Source organism: Carassius gibelio, chromosome A21 (assembly GCF_023724105.1).
Source record: "Carassius gibelio isolate Cgi1373 ecotype wild population from Czech Republic chromosome A21, carGib1.2-hapl.c, whole genome shotgun sequence".
NCBI classification, from domain to species: domain Eukaryota; kingdom Metazoa; phylum Chordata; class Actinopteri; order Cypriniformes; family Cyprinidae; genus Carassius; species Carassius gibelio.
In genome coordinates, this window is record NC_068391.1 from 12,632,190 (window position 1) to 12,654,310 (window position 22,121).

The 22,121-nt window shown below is 37.6% G+C and overlaps 1 protein-coding gene across 3 annotated transcripts in view; it reads right to left on the bottom strand.

Moving 5' to 3' along the window:
- The window catches only part of LOC127941808 (rho GTPase-activating protein 32-like), an 87,613-nt gene extending 65,905 nt beyond the window's left edge, over positions 1–21,708 (bottom strand). For 2 of the 3 annotated variants that reach the window (XM_052537242.1, XM_052537241.1), the window contains exon 1: positions 21,198–21,708. The gene's annotated coding sequence lies outside the window, so the exon portion shown is untranslated. The remainder of the gene's footprint in view (positions 1–21,197) is intronic. The other variant, XM_052537243.1, reaches the window with a different exon arrangement.
- Positions 21,709–22,121: the final 413 nt, after the last annotated feature.

The following is a 22,121-nucleotide window of genomic DNA, read 5'->3' on the forward strand; positions in this document are numbered from 1 at the left end:
ATTCAGTGCTTCATTAGATTCAAATTACTTTACAGTCATCTTAAAGGTAAGAAACCGGGAATATTTCAACACTAAAGCGTGTCATTGACAAATAAATGGCTCTCCTATCAGTTATCACAAATATCACAAAACTGTTTACTCAAAACCATTCATTCATATTCTGTTAACATTTTGTTCTTGGAATAGGTTTAAGGCCAAGAGAGGCTAATTTTCATTGTTTTGATTTCATTTGGAGAATTCTACTTACAAATGAATCTGCATGATTTCATTTTCAGGCTAGTTGCCAGATGAGATTTAAAATAGCACAGGCGTTGCAGTGGCAAAAGGAACACAAATAAATATTTAGACCCCCATAATGGAGCATCAGCTTCATGAAGATCTGGATGAAACATGATCATTGACAATCAGACAATCTGTCTGGTGTAATACGCGTTGGCCTGCACTAATGTGAATAAGATGGCATTACATCAGAGGGCAAGCCCCTGCCTCTGCAGAGCATAACCTCAACAAATGTAACATGAGGACGGTCGAGAATCTATTAAAATATCCGAAGGGCTACACAGAAGTTTAAAACTAGGAATAATGTTTCTACTCCATTTCTCACAGCTGTCAGGCAACATCTCAATAATAAAAGGTTCATATCTTCTTCGGATTGTCTGCCCCTGGAAATAGTGACATGACATACAGCCAAGTATGGTAATCCAAAATTAGAATTCATGCTCTGCATTTTACCCATCCAAAGTGCACACACACACACACACACAACAGTGAACACACACCCGGAGCAGCAGACAGCCATTTATGCTGCGGCGCCCGGGGAGCAGGGCACATCAGTCGTGGTATTGCCTGCCCGAGACTCAAACCCACAACCTTAGGGTTAGGAGTCAAACTATCTAACCATTAGGCCACAACTTCCCAATAGTATACCTTATTTTCTGAGACAAAATAACATAAGCATTAAAAAAACCTCAAATACAAGGTGAGATTGTGGGGATCTGATCATAAAACAACAGCTTGAGATGTAGCAAACAAATAAATCAATGACGCACACTACAAGGTGAACATCTGTGAAATCTGTGAACTGTTCAATAAATCACAGTAAGCATAGAGTGAGGTCAGGGTAAACAATTATTTTACTAAATCAGTATTAAATAGTTTTCCACAAAATTACATTACCATTTTTTTTATCACTTCAGCATCTCTATATCTCAAGATATGAGCACTTGCTTAAATTTTTTACACAGACAAAGGAGACGCTGATGAGCAAACTTGTACTTAGCAAATAGGTAATTACCAGAGGTTTTGTCTGAGAGAAGAGCAGCTCTATAAAGCCAAAGAAAAGACCAGAGATAAGAGTAGACAGCATCCAGCCGATGATGAGTCCATGAGAAACACTGCCAGAGCTCTGATGAAGCCCTGCCTCACTGAATTATATGCCAGGAAGACAGCAGCTTTGAACAGATTTACACAGGATTTTCATAGTCAGATCTTACACCTGAGAATGAGACAGTAAAAGAAAAAAAAAAGATAAAGAAAAAACTATATTATCTGGCCGTCTAAGTTAATTTGAGCATCCCGGTGGAAAATGATTGCACTACAGGTCAGATGAGAGTACAATTAAGAATACAGACTTCCCATCTCTAACCTACCCACCACTGAGAAAAACAACCACTCAGCCAACACCAAAAAGACATATTTTTAAACCCAAAACTTGAGGAAAAGTGAACAATTTATCATGTGGCAGATACAGAATAGGGATCGACCGATATATCGGGACGATTTTTGAGGATTAAGCCAATACGTGGTTGTTGCGTTCGCCGATAGTTTTTTCAGCTGAAATATTGCCATACACTTTGAAAGTGGAAACACGTTGCTCTATATGTGCATGCATCTACAGCTAAGAAAGTATGTGGGTCAAAATGGAAACCGCGAATGCCTCGTCTATAAAACAGCTTGCCATTGAATTTAGGGAGCTGCAAATATTTAATGGTATTTGTAGGAGTTTTTATTCAGCGACCACCTGGCTGTGGTTTGGACCCGTGCTCTTAAAAGAAGCGACCCGGTTGCGAAGCGCATGTTTGTCGGTATCGGCATCAGCACTAAAAAATCCATATCAGTCGATCCCTAATACAGAATGAGGCATTTTGGAAATAGTGCTATATTATTATTTTCTGTGAGTGGTGAGTCAGCATGTCCTTTCATTTGGAGTTCGGGGAAATTCTAAAAGCCCTGCCAGATTCAATACAGCAACCTGCCAAACTGCGTTCACAAATAGGAAATATGTGCGGTCACTCAAGTAAAAAAAATAGAGTTAGGTAAACAGCATCATCAAGGTAAGACCTGTCAGTGTCTCATGATCTACAAGGGTATTTATCATGCTACTGTTGCTTTACCCTGCAAATTTTAGACCTAATACCTGTGTGAGAATAATTAGCATGCTTTGAAGCACATTCCTGCCCGTCCCGTGGGTATTGCTATTAGATGGCTCTTCATGCTTAATTAAACTGAGAAAACAAAGGGACAGTTTGTACTGTTAACCAACTTGAACTTACTATATTTAGAAATTATCCCTCTCCCCACCCTTAAATATAAAGCAACACAAGTCCAAATGACTAATGAAAAATCCTGGCTCGTAGTAGTTCCCATGGACGTTCTTCTTTAAGCAGGCTTAGTGTTGTGTTTTTTTATCAAAACATATGTAATGGATGAATGGGTATGTCGCCCCGCATCAGACATCAGTAATCAATCGGGCCGAATCTTGGGAGAAAAGGTCAGTGCTGATGAATAGCCTGTGCTCTGCTTATATTGCTGGCTTACATGGGAAGTGGGCAGCCGTCTGAATGAATAGGAACAGGCAGACTGCTGGGCAGGGAGACTCTCGAGCCTGGGAAAAAAAGATAAAAAAAAACTGTGGCTCAGTGGGCCCACAGAAAAGACTCTCCACTCCAAACAATGCGGGTTAGAAACCTACAGCTTCACCAGATCGGCTGTAGAAATCCAGCAGAGTGGGGTCGTGGAGAGAGCAGCCCACTGTCCAACAACGCAGCCCCTGCGTGGGCTGCAGGTCACTATCAGGCCAGAGACTACAAAGCTTGGAAAATAAATTCTGCAACTGTTTCACTTATGTAAAGCGAACACTGTAAAGCGCTGTTATCTATATCAGTGATACACAAATGGAAACTTTAATATTATTAATATTAATATTATACAAAAATTATTATATTGATATTATTGATTGCTATTGATTTTAGATTTTAATGCCAAAATAGAATGAATTGAAAGCAAAAATAAAAAGGTTTATTTTCTTGCAAAATGACATTGTTGATAGAAACTGATAACAGCAGTGGTCTATTATTATGGCAAAGCAACATGATAAAAAAACTAAAAAAAACAATAAGAGATTCAAAACAACAGAGGAAAAGCAATAAAAACAGATGAGAATGTAAAATGACTCAGACGAAGCTGGGCACTGAGGCTAATTTTCTTTTTTGGCCTCTGCAGTGCTTCTGTGGAGCGCTTTAGTGATTTCACTTATTGTAGTTCATCACTACTTTCTGGAGCCAGGTTCAGAGCTAAATAAACTCTACAGAAGCTAAATGAGAAAATTCTGCCAGTCTGATGCAGTTTCACACTTCAGACACCAAGGCTTGAAGGCTGAAACTCAGGAATCTTGTGGAGTGCCACAGACAGAGATAAATGAAACCAGTTAGACTGTTTATCAACAAGATAGTGAGCAAGCATATTACAATGGCCTTCGGAGGACTCTAACTCAATGCGATAACTGATAATGAAGACTCCTTGTAGTTATTGTCCATCTACCCACCACTTAACAAATGTGGCCAGTTAGCATTGAGTGTCCTGTTTATCAAGCTTCAATGAATCCTATTTGCACCTGAGTGGCGGTACATGTTTGTTTCGGTTTCTGATGTTGCGCTGCATAGCCCAGCTCGTGAAATCTTACTGGTCCAAAATCCTGCTCCATCTAACTGGATATTAACTTGAAATCTCTTTTGACTGGCTGTGATTATCATCAACATCACATTTAGTGTGAACAACGTGGTCAATCAAAAGACCCGCTGGCCAACCATGAACACAAACTGCGTGAGGCCCCCACATAAATTAAATTCTTTGTGAACTGTCAAGATCTCATTGTCACACCTCTTCCTTTGATTAATGAGGTAGAAATAACATGGCATGATAATCCTGTCAGTGCCATCCTGTCGCTAAACAGAAACAGCACCTCACCTAAACTCTTCCAGCAGAGATTCACAGGCCTGATAAGCATCCCTCTCTCGTATTAAATGCAAAGAATTTTCTTCTTCTCTCCAGCCCAGCTCCTTTAAAGAGACACAGAGAGAAATCTAGGCCGTCAACCACCAGCATACGACATAAATATTCATGAAACGGAGACTGTGTGTTTCATCAGGGCCTCACTTTTATTTCATCGGCATCTTTGCTAAGAAAGACAGAATGATACACTGCCTCATTACACGGAGAACTGAACCAAAAGTCTGTTGCTTAAAGTATGTCTCCTTGCAAGGCCAAAACACAAAATCCTGCTCTGACTCCGAGTTATCTATGGAAAGGTGTTTTTGGGAAGTGAAACCTCTGTCACTTAGATGCAGTGCTGGATTGAATGCACTAGTATGTTTCAAATGCACAATCAGATCCATGGCCTGTGTCGCTGACATTAATTATCCCTCAGTGTGCTGGAAGAATAGGTTATGTCTGCATGCATGGATGCATCATTATGCTTAATTGCTTCATCAAATTGTGTCTAACCTCGTTTTAGTTTCGACAGAAATTCAAGCTATGGCTATATTTAAAATAAACGTAATAATGAGCAAGCAAATACATACTGTTTCCTCCAGGAAGGGAAAAAAAGTGAAGTAATAATTTCCCAATTGACCTTTCTTAAGCATGCTGGCTCCAAATAAAGCTTTAAATGAAATTTCACAAACTACAAAGCAATATACTGTAACATGAAATGTAGCTAACTCATTTGTTTGTTTCTACTCGCTAATGCAAAGTGCAAGTTGGCACCGTAATAAAAATGACAAAAATTTGCATACTAAAAGAAAGTGAACTGAAATGTTGAAGCAAAGGTATTCTAATATCCTTTAACGTTGCTATTAAAAGCCAATAAACACCATTAATATCCTTTAGCAGTGTTAATTCTTGATTTCTCATTTGCTACACAATCTTCTCAATTAACTACTACATGAGTCTCTCTGATCTAGAGTGCACAATGGTGTGAAGTTAGTGAGATTACATTTAGGACAACAGTCACCCGACATGATCTTCCTGTACAATTAAAAAAAAAAAAAAAAAAAAAACAGGCCAACACTCCTTTTCAAGTATACGAGCAGTTCATAAAATGCAGCTCTTACATCTATGGTTTCTGGTCTGGATTTAAATGAGAACAAAATCAGTCAGTACCTCAGGGTGCACATGTAGGAGCCGATTCTTTAGACTACTTGAATGGTCTAATTAGGACTAATTTACTCAGTAAAAATAGAAAAGCAGACTTTTGCAGAAAGCTGCATGTATAGAGGGGATAAAATTAGTGGCCTAACGGAGGAGGAGTGAAATATGGCACCACTTGAATTACCAGCCTGAAACAGGAAGACTATATTATTTTCTTGTTTTGGCTGATAAATTGCAAAATTCGATACTAAATCATAATAATATTAAGATAATAGTACTTTAGATAATAGTAAATAAAATACAGATATACATAAGTACTGATATGGTATGGTAGATATTTTTACTGGAAAACAATGTTCACTTTTTATTCAACGGACAAAAGTCTAGGGAAAGCATGGTATGGCGCTTCTAAAATTCTGATTTCAGCTGCACAATGACAGGATTTTCTCTCTATGTTTGCACCATCTCTCTCATCAGACAGACCTGTTTGATCTGTCTTTTTAAAAAGCCCTGACCCTAATTCTGCGAGCAGCATGCTTTCATGAAGTAATTCATAACAGAGCAGAGGAGGAAATAGGCCACCGCTCTGAGGACTGCTGCACATGTCATTGAGAAGCCACAGACAGTCTGAGTGTAATGCATGTTTACTGCTAAAAACATTACAGGAATGACAAAATATGATACAACTTCCTTGATAAGTTCTCTCAGACAAAACAAATTTATATTCAGTAACTTACTTTGCTCATCCATAACCTTAAGCAAGATCCTTGTGTCCTTCTGTCTGACTGACATTCACATTAGATAAAGGAACCTTGAGAATCCTGCATCAAACCATTCCAGCTTCCACACCATTTGACACTAAATCAATACCCCTGCACCCATCAGGAGAAATCTGATCTTCCCTTCTGCAGTCCCAAGGGCTGGAACATTACACCTGCCCATAATATCTAAATTCAACCTCTTCCAACCAGCCAATGTGCATGAAGTTTGTAAATAACATTCAATTCCAACAGGAAAGAGAACCCAGCTGAAGACACAACAAATATGAACTCCACTTGACGCCTTTCAAAGAGTGAACTTGCAGCTTACAACATCTTGGCATGAGTATGATTAAGCATGATTATAGTGAAGATGGTAGCTCTAAGGGAGGCCTATTTTACATGTCACTATGAAGAGCAGTTAAAGCATCATCGCCAAATTAAAAGAGTCTTCTCACAGATCAATATTTAAGTATTAACAATCATCAAATGTACAGTTTTTAAGTGGGCTTGTCGAAATAATAACGCAATTTCTAAATCTTGTAAAAATATTTATTTGATATTCAAATTAAAGCTATAAATATACATAAAATATATACATATAGATTAACATATTATATTACACACTAACTGAGTACTTTTTATATCAGTGTGAATCAAAAGAACCACTATATTCAACCAACAACAAAGAAAGAAAATAATTAAATAAAAACTAATTATTTGTATTTTAACGTATTAAACAAAATATATAGGCCAAGCTATTCTAACTTTCCATTTGTTACAGAATTTTAAATTAAGAAAGATATTTACTCATGGGTTTTATTCCTAAGTAACTATTATTGTTTACGATCTGTAATATTTTACAATTTCAAGTTTGAAACAACAAAACTGCATTCATTAGCATGTTTCATTCTACAATACAAGCAAGCCAGTAAATATTCCCCTAAAAGAAAATTCACTGTTTAAAAGCAAAATATGACTGTTTGATTGACAGGTTGTTTGACACATGGCTGAGGAAAGTCTGTGCCTCAGTAAGACAGCATAAGATATCGCACTGATATCAGAGGATAAATCTAAGATAAAAGGAGAACGCAGGCTGGTGACAGCACAGGGCACAGTTTTCTTACAACAGAACGGGCTATTATGCACACTAGAGGAAGCTGAGGACAGTTGACCCTGAAGACCTTGCAAACATCAAATTCCTTGTTTTGAAAGATGACAGCAGGACGCCCTACCGAAGGAAGTTTTAACCACTGATAATTTTTTGAACATTCTGAAAAGGCAAATACACAAACTCGCATTGGGCTCCTCACATTAGAAGAGTGAAATACATGAAAAAAAAAAAATCACATCACTCCAAGGACAAAGCAGCAAGCGACAAACTTTTTTATATAAATCTGAATTTTTGTCCCAACCATAAAAACTGCATTATTCTGGATACATTTATTTATTTATTATTTTTTGTGGTTCTCTCATGATTCTGAAGAAAAAACAGACAACTAAACAAAATCACATGTAATTTATGAATAAATAATTCAATGGCTCACTCAAGATGTACTTGTTTAATTTACTGAATGAATCAACGTTTTTGAACGAATCTCTTGTATGATTCAAAGACAAATATATCTTGACAACCCCCTCTTTTCGCCACTTACTGGCGTAACAATTGAAAGATAAATCTTCATTTGAAGTATCAAATTACTTTCAAAAGAATATTTACTCTTCTTACTAATCTTAATCACTACCATACACATCAGAGTTTATATCTGAACTGTAATAAACTTTTATTCCAGTACTTAGTGATCTGAATGTTTGTAACAGAAATAATGATACTGTGTGGTTGAAAAGACTGAAGCGGTTTCATTCATGATAGATGACAGCTGCTCTCTTTAAGGACAATGGCGGCACGAATGCAAATGTAAATGTTCAAATCTTCAAAACACACTGATGTGATCGTACGCTGCATGGACGAACCAACAAGAGATCACAACATTGATTGCACATGTCAAAGGTGGAGAAATGAAACAGGAAAATCATTGTAATTTAGGAATAAAATCACATTGGTGTTTAAATCGTGTTCACAAACTTTTACGATCTATTAAATGAAAGTGCTTTGTCATGTTGGTGGTGACACCTCTCTTGCAACATGTTTAGCAGTTACAGATATTATACTTAGCTTTTTGGGCATCTGACCTCAAAAGTTGCCAAACTTGGAGCGCTTCAATTAGCAAGCAAGGTCCTGGCAGATCACTAGGTCACAGATATAGAAAAAAAAAGTGCATAGGAATCGACAGGCAGAAAAGATTTAAATATGAACCCTGCATGTTCTGCATGTCTCAGTTAAGCCCCTTTCACACTGCACGTCGGACCCGCAATATTCCCGTAACATTGCCTGGTCGCCTTCTGTGTGAAAGCAACCACGTCCCGGAATTGATTACCGAATCGAACCCGGGTCGGGGACCTAGTAACATTGCGGTAATCGATCCGGAACGAGCGCTGTGTGAACAAAAGCCAGATCTAAGTCCGTATGGAAGTGATGACGCGCGTTATCGCGCGACTCTTTTACCGGCTGTTTTGAAGGAAGATCAACATTCACGACGAAAACATATGTGCAAACTGTAATGAAGCAGAGATCAGTTAGTTCCTCACTTTCCGCGCTGACGCCGAGATCGTTTGCTTGCTTCAGTTAAAGTATAACGTGCCAAGCGTTGTCGACTCGTACATTACACGTCACGCGCTGATGTCACGTGTCGTTACGGGATCTTCAAGGGTTGTGTGTGAAAGCACGCACATATACCGGGTCATCACTGGCAGTGTGAAAGTGTCAAATCTAGCGACCAGGGAACAATTACAGGAACACTTTACCCCTGTATTTGCCGGAATGGCAGTGTGAAAGGGGCTTTAATTAATGGCTGAGATGCCTGATTTAATTTACTACACACTAAATGAGGACATAAACTCACTAAATGAGGACATAAACATATGAACAACAATTCCAGAACTGCTCCGAGAGTCACTTCATGAGCATTTGACCATTTGATTTGAGTAAAACTAGAATCATATTACATTCACAGAAATGCACAGGTACAGGTGTTGGGTGATATGAAGATTTTTCAAATCCCGTGAGATCGACGATATACAATATTATCGTGCATGGGTGGGGCAAGAGAGAGACTCTTTGTTTTTGTCATAGCATAACTTTTTGGTGTTTAAAACCGCAGAGGTGCGTGAAAGAGAGCCTATAGCATCACCAATAATTGAAAAAATATACTTAAAAACATACTAATAAAACTGATTTCATAGGGCCCTATGTTATTCATATTCCATTTCTATATTTAAACAAGGGCCTGCTATGTTTGCTGTTACAAGCAAACACTTCCAAAAGCAGATTCTCATCTAGCATCAATAAATAAAACCACAAGCCAAAATCACTGTTGTGAAAATGCGCCACAGGATCCAGCAAGAAGCAATAGAGTTCCTGTGTAATCGCTCTGAATACTACATATTTATCTCCAGAAGCTGGAAAAGATACTAAGTTTCAAAGCATCTGAGAGAGTGAACAAGCAGGCTTATTACACTTGCTTGTTCCACGAGTCACAAAGTCAATGTTCCTGACAAAATACCAGTGCTTTCCATTCTACTCCTCTGGCCAGCAACATTTCTTCCCGTTTAGAGTCTTTATGTCTTCGCTTGACCTTTATCTGGCAGACATTGCTTGAGAAAGGATGTGATCAATTAAAAAACCTGGCTTACATAAAATTTAAATATCTGACAGATAAAGCGAAAATAATCTTTGACATTAAATTTTATCAGATATATATTATATGAAAGCTGTTGATTATAAATGTCAGATGAGTCAGTTCTTATAAGAAATTAACAGGAAGTCTCCTCCTTTACAGAGTCAGTTTATGACCCAGGTTATTATTTGTATCCAGAGCTATGCAGATCACACTGACATGCCTGCAGAGTCCAGGTGCGAGTCACATCCAAGGACAGGTCAATGCTCATTAATTCAGCACTGCATCTGAGAGCTGACAAATCCCAGCATCTATACCTCCAAAAATAACTTTGCTTTGCAGATGGTTTGTCACAATCACTATAAATAAAACCCCATCATAAATAAAAAAAAAATGTTTTCTTGCAAAGGTAAGTCAGTAAGGCAGAGTTCAAATGTGTTTTTAGGTTGACTGTGCAGCATGATAGAGATCAGAGCACCACTCGGTAGAAGACGTCTCACAAAACTTAGCCTACAAGAGACTTTTCTGTGACCTCCTCAGCGAGCAAGAAAAACTCCACAAGATGGCTTTGAGAAAGGCCCACTGTTGAAGAGACAAGCAGCTTTCGATCTCCAATGTACAACTAAATAAGCACATATCAAAGCCTTTGCAGTTTCACAAAAGAATAACACAACTTGGTGTGGGTTCAAGTGAGCATTCAAGTGAGTTTTGAGAAAGAAATGGGACAAGAAAAACTGAAAAAACAAAAAAAGAGGTCACTGCAAACTCTATCAATAAAGCTCGAGAAATGTCTGGAGGTCGTGCATCTATCAGGAACAGAATAAAATCAGTCTCACCCTGGGCAGCTGGCTGGATCCATCCACGATCACTCCGTGCCAGCAGCTGATCAAAGAACCCAGGGCAGCCTGTGGCATGAAAACACTCCAGAGGGAAAGTAAACTTTACCCAAGTGTACTTCAAGAGCAAAGAAAAGAAATGGCAAAAAGCAATAAGACAGTGGTTTGGTCTTGACTTCATAATATAGCACAGTATGGATGTGTTCCAAACCCAAACTAGCAGCATCCAAACTAACACGAAACCTCATTAGCAACAAAATTGGAACTCTCTACATAGTTAGAGCTTAGCATATTGCTAAGCTAAAGACACATTGTGCACAAGTGCATTCTGGGATGTTACATGTATACCGCAAAAACAAGTTGGCCAAAACAAGTTATCTTGGAATAAAATACATGTCATAATTCCAAATACACTTTATTTGGTGTCAATATACCAGTGCAATAGTTTATAAAGCTTAAAACTGTCAAAGGAAGAATTCTACCATGGAAAACCTGACACTTTAAACCAGAGTGGACCAATGAGATCTAACTGATGGCTGTTATTGCCTAAATGTGCAGATGAATAATGAAAACATTCAGTCTTTAATGATTAATTTATGAGTCTCAATCCATAATATCACAAGTCTGTGTCCTCAGGAAGCAGTTCACTGGTACAGAACAGAAAGCCAATGGTTTATGCATATAGACATTTGTTTTGAAATTCAATTCAACAATCTTGGGGAAAATTACAAGGGCTAATCAGCTTGACTTGAAAGAAAATGCATAACTTACCCAATGAAGAACTTATACGCCTAATTATGTTAAATAATGTTTTCAGAGTTAATTTCAAAGAATAAAGGTGTTTTTAAAAGGCAACGTTAGATCATGGACAAGAAGGGCTTTATGAAAAAAAATATATATATACACACACAACGGCAATCATCTCTGTCAGGCTGATAGATCCTGCTGTTTTAAAAGGGCTCAGGTCAGACGTGAGATGTGACCCAGAATCTCTTGCATATGACATAAACACCTCAAGCAGTCAAAACTAAAACTTAACTAGGAATAAAGTGTAAAAAAGGCCATTCGGCTAAGCAAGCCAGGACAGTTCACCTTTAATGAAGCAGCTCCCAGCAGAGATGGCAGATAACATCAGTGTTGGTATAGGCGGTTCTTCGTTGTCTTACAAGCCTAAATTGCTCTGTGTGTCCTAATTCTGTCAGGCGTGGTTTCACTCAAGATTTACATCGATTCTGAAAAATCCTAGATCACAGCAAATGCTCTTTACCACATCACTCTAACTTAAAGTATCACATTTTAAAATAAAGTATTTGGCCATTTCACTTGATGTGCTAATCAACAAAGATTTCAAATAACAGCAGCTCTGTCGAATATGATGAGTACTGACACAAAAGATACAGTTAAAATGGCCATCCTTTAGACGTACAAACATGCACAACACAGAAGTTTCACCTCTGACCTTTGTGTAAATTTGAAATTAACAGCTCAATAGTAAACACTAACTCAAATATCTGGGCTGTCTAATAAGTTATAGGCTAACCAAACACTGCTCAAAGAAAAGTACATCTTAAAACTGTTTAAGCATTGTGTGCACATCATTTAAGACCAGTATAATGCGAATGACTTGAAAAGACAGAGCAGCCACTCTGTGTTCAATTTTAACATTTATATATTTCAGCTCTAATATAAATCTACAAGTTAGCTGTCATCAGCCCATTCATGACTCGTGAAACAGCTTAACACAGCGTGACCTTGTTTGACCTGATCTCCACATCCCAATCCAATTAAAGGTATAAGAGATTATCTGAAGCAGCACTTACAGTTAAAATTGAAGTCTCCCTGTTTATATTACTCAGTATTCTTCAGAAGTGATCAACGACTTGCCAAAGGGTAAAAAACTAAATTTCAATAGTTATTCCCAGTGCCCTCAGTCATAACGTTTAATGGCGATCAGAAGAAATATCCCTCAAGAAGGTACTGAAATTATGTTTTGGCTAACTGGTTGTTGCTTGAAACAAGTCTGACAAAAGCAAGCATGTTGTACGCTTTTAATTCTACCAACAACACTAATGCTTAATGGGGTCATATGATGCTTTTTTAAAGATCAGAAGCACCAGATTGTCGTAGGAAAGTCAGAATTACCTCCTATGCTAGATGAAACGGTCATCCCAGAGCCATAGTAAGAAGAGAGTTATTTCAATGGAATTCCAAAACGCTTGATTCACGTAGACCTCAAATAGTTCCAGGAAGTTCACAGTGGGCAATTGAAATACACAGAGTTAGAGAGACAGAACTCTTAATTTTTGGAAATTAGTAGATAAAAAAAATATATATTTTTTTTTTTTACATAATTTATAAAATAATGTATATGTGGTATACAGCTGTATCAGTATTGTTTTTAAAAGATATATTTGAGGATTAATGTGGTTAGCTATCCTTGCCTGTCTTGTTAACATATTTTAGGCTAAAGGGCCGTACACACCGGGACGAATATCGGCGCGCGTTATTCGCCAGCGTTTTTCAATGCGTTTTTTGTGTTCACACCCAAGCGATTTTCGCTGACGATGAGCCGAGTGAACATGCAAATTCATTCCCTGACATTAGATGGAGCTTAATGTAAAACAGAAATAACCCGGTACACAAGGTGGCGCTGCGCAACTTTACGCTTCTGACACTCGCTTTTCACTCAGCAGAAGAGAGCAAGTATTTACGCGCTTCTTGTCAAAATCATACAAAGAAAACATGAATATTTCAAGCACCAGTTCCAGCGATGAAGAAATTATTGTTCTGTTGAATGAGGAAAGACGCCGGAAAAGACACCGATTTTGGATACATCCCATAGTTACGAGAAGAGAAGAACATGGGGAGTTTTATCGACTGGTACAAGAGCTGAAAATGTATCATGAGCGTTTTCGGGGATATTTTAGAATGTCCGTCAGTGAGTTCGAAAATTTACTTCAACAACTGGCTCCCTCGCTTAAGAAAGAACAGACACACTACCGTAAACCAATTGACCCAGAACAGCGTTTGGCCGTGCGTTTACGGTGAGTTTGTTTACATTGTTATTCACTTCAATGAATGTTGTAAAAACATATGTGAAGCATTGTTAAAAACTAGTTTTTGTCTATTTCTATTTCAGTTTTCTGAGCACTGGGGACTCGTACCACACTATTGCGTCCAGCTTTCGACTTGGTGTGTCAACTGTGGCTTCGATAGTGAGTGAAACCTTTGATGCAGTGTGGCACTGCCTCAGAGATGAACATTTGCCAGTGCCTACTGAAGAGATGTGGAGGAGTACAGCCAGGAGATTCCATGAAAGCTGGAATTTCCCTAACTGCTTGGGAGCCATGGATGGGAAACACAAGGTTACAATGGTAAAAGTCTGTGTTTGCTATAGAAACGACATCGTGGTCTTCTACCAAGGTAACTTCAGCCTCTATATACAAATACAATTAAATATACATTTGTGTGTTTTAAAAACTTGCATGTTAGTCAAGTTCAAATACATCTTAATGTTCATTGTCGTTTTACTAATCTCATGGTAAATATTAAGTTTGTCAATTTTAAGTGAAAACTAATCTTGTTTAATGTTTTTGCTCAATCTGTTCCTTTAACACGGTACTTCTTTAATAGTTAAGAGGTCTAAGTAGAAAATACAGTAATAATGTACAGGTTTACTGTGATTACTTCTATAATGTGGTACATATTTTTTTTAAATTTAGCCTAGCATGATTCTTAAATAAAACTGCTCCCCTATTTCAAACTTTTCATTGTCACTAAGGTCCATCAGCATCCTGTGCAAGTCTATTAAATAACTCCTCACCAGCAAAATCACTTTTAAAAGCCTTAATAACACAACGGTGGATGAAACTTCATGAAGAGAATGAATAACATCCCGTAAATCTAGGAATAATCAGTTTTAATGCATAGGGTAATCTGGTTAGCTGTACTGATAATATAAAATTTTATAATACATATCTTACCTTTTAAAAGTAACAGCTGTCTCTTCTGTTGCATCTCTGTGGCGCTGATAGTATTAGCGCTAACTTCCGGGAACTATTGAGCGGCTCCATGATCTGCCATTGATGTAAAAAACTGGTCCACTGGAGTGAACAGAGTTGTCGGACCTCTCTCTCTCTCTCCACAGCTCTGGGTCATCCATAAAATGTGTCGCTGTTCTACGTAATCTTAAAGATTCCTAAATGCACTTTCAGAAGGTCAAATAAAGTGCTTTTGCTTAGATACACACAGCATCTCCCTGGCATGGCTGATTCAACACTAACTGCGGTTACTGAAACCACACCTTCCTTCTTTGCTTGAACATTTGGGCAGCATTACACAAATATTTCGACATAGTGACGTAGACGTGGGTGTTTGAATGAGCCATTTTAGGGGGGAGAGCAGAGTCTTAACTTTGATAAAGAATATCTCTTTGGATTTGAGACTTTAGTATTTGCAACTTTACAGATCTTCTTCATGCATCAAGAGCTTGTAACATTCCAAAGAGAAAGGAAAAATTGAAATCGCATCATGTGACCCCTTTAAATAACACTGACATGCCACACAGGACATACTGAACAGACACAAAACAGGTAGTATGTATGGAGTACCCATTTGCATTTCAGTCAAATTAGAGTTAACAGGAAGAATGAGCTGTCAGAACGGAGACTGAAGATTCTCCACAGATGAGTCATCCATCCCGTTGCTCGTTCCCACAACTGGAGTATGTTTGCTGTGCTGGAAGTTTGCACTGAATACAGCAATCAAAGAGGCAGTTTATATCAAGAGTGATTCAGGAGTTGATCAAGGCACAAGATTGTTTGAATAAATTAAAGAAGGTCCTTTCAATAGCAACAGGTCTAGTGATGCATCAGAAAACGCTCTTCTGCAGCCTTTCAGAATACATAAATATTCTACAAGAGCCAAATAAATAAATATTATATGATTAGGACAACTTAGCAAAGTAACCCAAAACCAAGCCCAATTTTAGCCCAAACACTAACTGCACATACAAAATTCCCAGGATGATTAGAGTAAAAATACTAAGAAATTAAAGTACAGAAAAACCCATGTTGAACTGAATTCCCTCAAATTCTTTCCCAACTAATAAAACCCACAGATGTCTGAACAAATGTAAAATTTAATTATACTGCTTAAATGTTAAGGGTCCCAGCAAGCACTGCTTCATGAATATATTAAACCATATTATATAATTTTTTTTTTTTTTTTTTTTCTGTTTGTTGTTGTTTTGTCCATTTTTTTTTTTATTTGTTGTGTTATGATGCCAAGAGCTCATCTTTTTACATTTGTTGACTGTCACCATTTTTAAGGTTTGTGGGTCAAGTGTTGAGGTCTATGTAAAACGTTCTAAAACTATGTATATCCCAAATATCTTTGCTTTGTAAGGTGACTGTGATTTCACAATAATTCAACTAAAACGCCATCTTTTATGGTTACTAAAATTATCAATCAATTTGTTATCCACTGAAAAAAGAAATCTGCAGTTGCCTTGATTACTTTATTGACTGAATTTAGCACTTAGTGAACAAACAAATTCAAACTTATTAAAAAAAAGTAGTGTTATTCAGGACAAATTTTAAGACAATTGAGAAAACCGACAAACCTGAATGCATTAGGTTGCATTGAATTTAAGTTTTCCCAGCAATTCCCTTTTTAAAGTGTGTAGATACACTCAAAGTAAACTGTAAACAGTGCGAACATTCCCAAGGTATGAGAGTTTTGTGCAGGGGAACTCCGCGGCACACCATATTGCCAATTGAATACCGACTGAGAACTTCTTTTGTCAAGGCTTCCACATTATCCCCCATTGTAGGAATTCCCTGGCTGTTCTCAAACATCCCCACTCGAAGTGGGAATTACTTATACGCAAAGAATCCATAAGATGCTTTTCATGCTCATCACACACTCGCTCACTCACCAGAGTGTGGAGGTCAGAGGACAAACCCATGTATGAGATTCCACCAATTAATGGACATGCAGCCTGGAATGACAAAGTCCTCATTCCCTAACAATGCGTCCTTAGCCCTCAGAGCTGGGGGTTAGAGTTCAGAAAAGGCTTTGTGTGTGGCAGCACTGGTTATTCATAGACAATGAACCCTTTGATCGAATTGCCAACTTTTCAGTTGCTGAGAGGATTTGAAGTATGGTTTCGTTTGCCAAATGTATGAGGTTATGTAAGCAGTAGAAACATTTCTGAACTTTTAGGAGAATACAGAACACTGCTTTGTTTTTCCCATTTATAGCAGAAAATTTACGGGAATACTCTAATTCGGAAAATAGATATAAACTACTGTTCACAAGTTTGAGGTTGGTAAGAATTTTTTTTTTTTAAATGTTTTCCAAAGATCTCTTACTTTCACTAAGGCTGCAATTATTTGATCAAAAACCATAAAAACATGGGCTAATATTGTAAAATATTTCAATTTAAAATAGCTACTTAATTATATTTTTTTATTTACTTGGTAAAGCTTAATTTTCAGACGTCATTACTCCAGATTTCACATGATCCTTTAGAAATCATTCTAATATGATGATATGGTAAATTTTTGAAAATGTCTTATTGTCATTAACAGTTGTGCTACTTAATATATTTGGAAACGGTGAAATACTTCACATTCATGAAAGAATATTTTGAAAAAAGAAATATTGTGTGTGTGTGTGTAATATAGACGCAGATTTTTCAACAAATAAATAATGATAATTATTATTATTATTACTTAGCATTACTAGTACTAAGGACTGTAATATAATAATTATATAACACTCCATTACATTTTATTAGTCCTGAGAAACCAGACTCACTTCTTGCAGGTTTATAAAGGTAAACCATGATGAGTAGCACATAGTCGTCACATCAGTCAGCTAAAGCTTGCACTTACACAAGCGTTTTGAGCTGAGTATTCCCAACTGTTAATGAAAGAGCTCTGCAAAGTGCTTAGGATGGTGCTCCCACCACCATAACATGGACAAAGTGTTGTAAAAGCTAAACACAAACACATGTACATTTACTTTGCTGACACAACATATCTTTAAGCAGGAAAGCAATAATGATGAGGTTGAGTACAGTACACATTCCCCATAGTTAAAGGAGAGTTAGTTCATTGCACAGCACTTTGCTCGACATCTTTTCCTGATGTTTTGTCAATTCCAGACTTATTTGTCTGTTTAACTAAGCTGCAATGCGTCAGCCTAATTCAAACATCCTTCAGCTCTGAGGTTCTCCTAAACCCTCTCAAATAAGCAGCCCAATTACAGCACTCATATTCCCTGCCAAGATTATTCTATCTTCAGATACACTATGCTCCTGCAAGTCCCTGTCGGAAAACTTAACATTTGGCCATGACTGAGCAGAGATCCCCTTTACAAATCAAGCAGAACTAATTGGTTAGTTGTTACACAGCGAACAATATTTTTTAAGTACAAAAAGGGGGAAGAAGTAATCAGTTTTTGTCTGAAACACTACAACTACAACATAACAGTTCACTACACTACCCAAATGTATTTTCTTCCAACTATGTCAGAATACCCTAAATGGAATTCAAGTCTTGCAGAAGTGGGCTAACTTTGCATTAGCCTTGCTGTCTAAGACAACATGCCCATTCAACTGAAAATATCAACGAATTCCTTTTTTTTTTTTAACTACTGTTTGTTCCAGAGAGGTGAATCACATTAGTTCAGCCACTGAGAGGAAGGTTTGTACAATCTCTTCCTCCCCACAATGGCTTTCTGAAAAGCACTGCCTTATGTCATTCTGTTTTGCATGTGTTTGCATAGACTTACAAAGCAAATGCTGTTCTCGTTCAAAGAATTAAAGCCATTAACTCAAACGCACATTATCAGCCACTAATGTATGTGAAGAGAGGGAAAAAAATGAAGAAACACGGACAGCGATATGCTTTGACATTTAAATTCGAAGATTTCAATTCTCTCCTCATTCCACAGAGCAGTGTGATGACCTAAAGGCATTCACCAAGTACACATGAAAAAATGCAAACCCCTTCACATAAGGACAACAGATGGCTGCTGGAGAGAATCAAACTTTAATATTACAACACACCCCGTACCACAGTGATGTGGCTGACACTGTGATCTTGAATCACATATGCTGTTTTCACCAAACAAATTAAGCTTAGTCTACTGAGAGAGGTTCATTTTTAAAACGGTCTGAGGATATTACAGAAAATCTAAACTTGCTGGCTTTTGTTACAAGCATTCATTTTATCTCAGGACAAGGCTTACAGAATTTAAAATAAGCTGGATAGCAAGTATAAATGGCTGAATCCCTGAATGTTAATCAAATGCGACCCTATTCTTCAATCATAAGACTAAATGACACCATCAAATATTTAAAAAGAAAGAAGGGAGGAAACATGAAGTAAGGCATTAGAAAGCCAACATAGATTTGTGACGGACACACTTCCCGTCTTCCACAGTGATGCATTGCTAATAAGACTTAAACATAACAGGAAAACTAATCCCGTCTGGATGGAAGCATTCCAAAGCTTTAAATTTCTCCATCAAGAGTAATACGTGTAAAACATTTTGTAATAACATTACAAATATTTATTCAATTTGTATTCATACAAGGACTGTCTTCACTGGTTAGGTAGGTCAGATATCAATATCTTATCCCACACTGCCTGTCTCAGTTAAAGAATAGATTAACTAATGAAACCATTTGATCTCATGCCTTTTGGGAAAGAAAAGCTTCAACTGCACAAAAAAAAAAAAAAGATTTTAATATGAGAGCTCTTCTATGAAGTGGTTGCTTTGGACACGATGGGTTTACACGATAGCAAATCAGTTCAATCACATCTAGGCAATGTGCAACCTATGTTGACAAGTACATGGGCTGTTATCAGTTTAAATGCTTATCTTGCTCCTTACCTTCAATTATATTGTCATTTCAGTGTTAAATGTTTAATGTGTTATTGCTTGTTATCAGTTGTGGTGAATATATGACAATTTCAAGGAGTTATGCATCACTGTTCTACAAAGAATCACTGTTAGAGTAGCTTGGAATTTGCATGCTAACTGATGCAGGAAATTGGAAATATGAGCGGCATACAACCACTCCGCCAATCAATAACAGCTCATTGCTTTAGCAGCTATTCAAATCTTGATGACAACACACGGGACAAAAAAAAATACAATGGAAGTCAAGAGGAACTGAAACTGGTTGGTTATCAACATTGATCAAAATATAGTTTTCTTTTTCTTTTTTTAAAAAGCCATACATGTTTGGAACAATGTGGAGTTAATGGTGACAGTTTTTGCTATTTTTGGATGGGCTATCTCTTTAGAGCATCAGGCTAGATTGGATGTAGCTGGCCTCAGTAACTGCAGAAAAACTTAATGAATGAAAGCTGTATCACAACACAGGCCAGAGCCCAAGCTATACATATACATATTGCTGTAATTATATCACCAAAATCAATATTTTGAGCACAGGACCAAGAGCACAGAGCTGCTTTAATAAGCACACAGACGCCTCCAGCTGACTTTACAGGCTTAATGTCAAGTCTGGGAATCTTTCAGAGACTGTAATGCAATTTAGGATTCACGGCATTATTTTTCTAAAGCAAAGTGGATAAAAAGGATGGCATTTTTCACTGTCTCACACGTATAACAACCAGAGTTTAGTTTAAAATACTGATTTGTGAGTGCAAACCCCTCCCTACAAAGCAAAAGGGAAAACCAGACCTTTATGTAAGGATACCCATATTCTCATTTGTCTAGACCAAAGGTTTTTAAACAGTATAATTTTTTTACACTTTAATTCAGGTTTTTACACAAGAAAATACATAGATGCCTTTTAATTTTTATGATGTGGTCACTGGCACGAGTGGTCATATTTGCTGGCATCCATAAGACTGAAAACCCCTGGTCTAGACCAAAGAAAACAGTACACGTAAAACCACAATCGTATGCTGAGGATTTTGATCTGCACCAAATCAATCGCTATAACACATTACGGAACACGAAACGTCTTCATGAAGGGCAATGACTCTGTTTCTTTGCATATCTCACATTAAAGGGTAATTTAACGATAAAATCCAGTGACGGTATACTAAGTTTATGCACCCTTAAAAGTAGGCTACAGAAAACAGTCCACCACCACCCGAGAGAGAGAGACTGTACGGTCTTGTAAATAAATATTACATCCTAATCGATTTCTACGTTAAATGCACACCAGTATATTGGCAATTAATACAACAAACAGCACAAAATAGCACCCTGTAAACGTGAGTTTTTTTTATGTACTACAGCCATTTAGTAGAGTTTATTATAGGAGAGGACGCGAGTGCACGCGCGCGCGCACATACATTCTAGCCGCTCCACTTTCCCCGCTCGTGCAGGCGTCTCACTAGCAAGTAATGAATAAATATAACAGTAACCCGCGATATTTAGGCACTTACCGGTGGTAGAATACTGGAAGTAATCGGGAAAATTTAAATCGGGGTATCAGTGTGGCTCAGCACCGCTCTCTCCAGTGATCCTCCACGAAGACCGCAGCGAGCCAGCTGAGAAACCCGGTGCCAGAGAGTCGCATCGTGAAATTAAGAGATTTAAACGAAAAATTCCCAAATGTCCGGACGAAACTGGATTGTGCTGCAGAAAATTGCACTTCAAAGTGGAGAAATTCTGTAGGTTCATTAAAAATGTCCTTGTGGTCAAGGAGTTTGTCTAGCTAGCTCTGCAGCTAGCTACGTTGTCTATGGTTACCATCCAGCTGTTCGCGCGGCGTTCCTAAACTGAAAAAGAAAATAGCTTAGTAGCTTGTAGCTTTAAAAAAAAATATATGACTGAATGTGTGACTACATTTGTCACGTATCTGCCGTCCATTTTATTGTTTGCGAATATATGAAGAGAGGTGTGCTGTCCCGTCTGCTGAGCCACGCGTACTTGCCTTGCCACCGGAGACTTCGTTTCAACATTCAAAAAAGCGTGACCGCCCAGTGGTATTCCATGCGCGTCACCGTGACCACATAGAGTGCGATTGGCGCAGAAGGCAGAAGCGCCGTATTTAATTTAATCATTTTTTCACGTTCTAATTATTATTTCTTGTTAGGGCTCGGTGTATGACTTTTCAAGATCATGAAATTGTCGTACTGTGCTCATTTTCTCTTGAAATATGCTGACACATCATCTCAATCTGGCACTGACTGGCATGTATTAAGGTATGTATTAAATATTGCTGTTTTATTTAACTTGTGTTGTTAATATTGCCGACCTAAGGCTATCATCTGTATATTATGTTATACTTTGTCTTGTCTATTTATTTTATTATTTTTTTGTTTGTTTGTTTGTTTGTTTGTTTGTTTGTTTTTACTCATAGTACT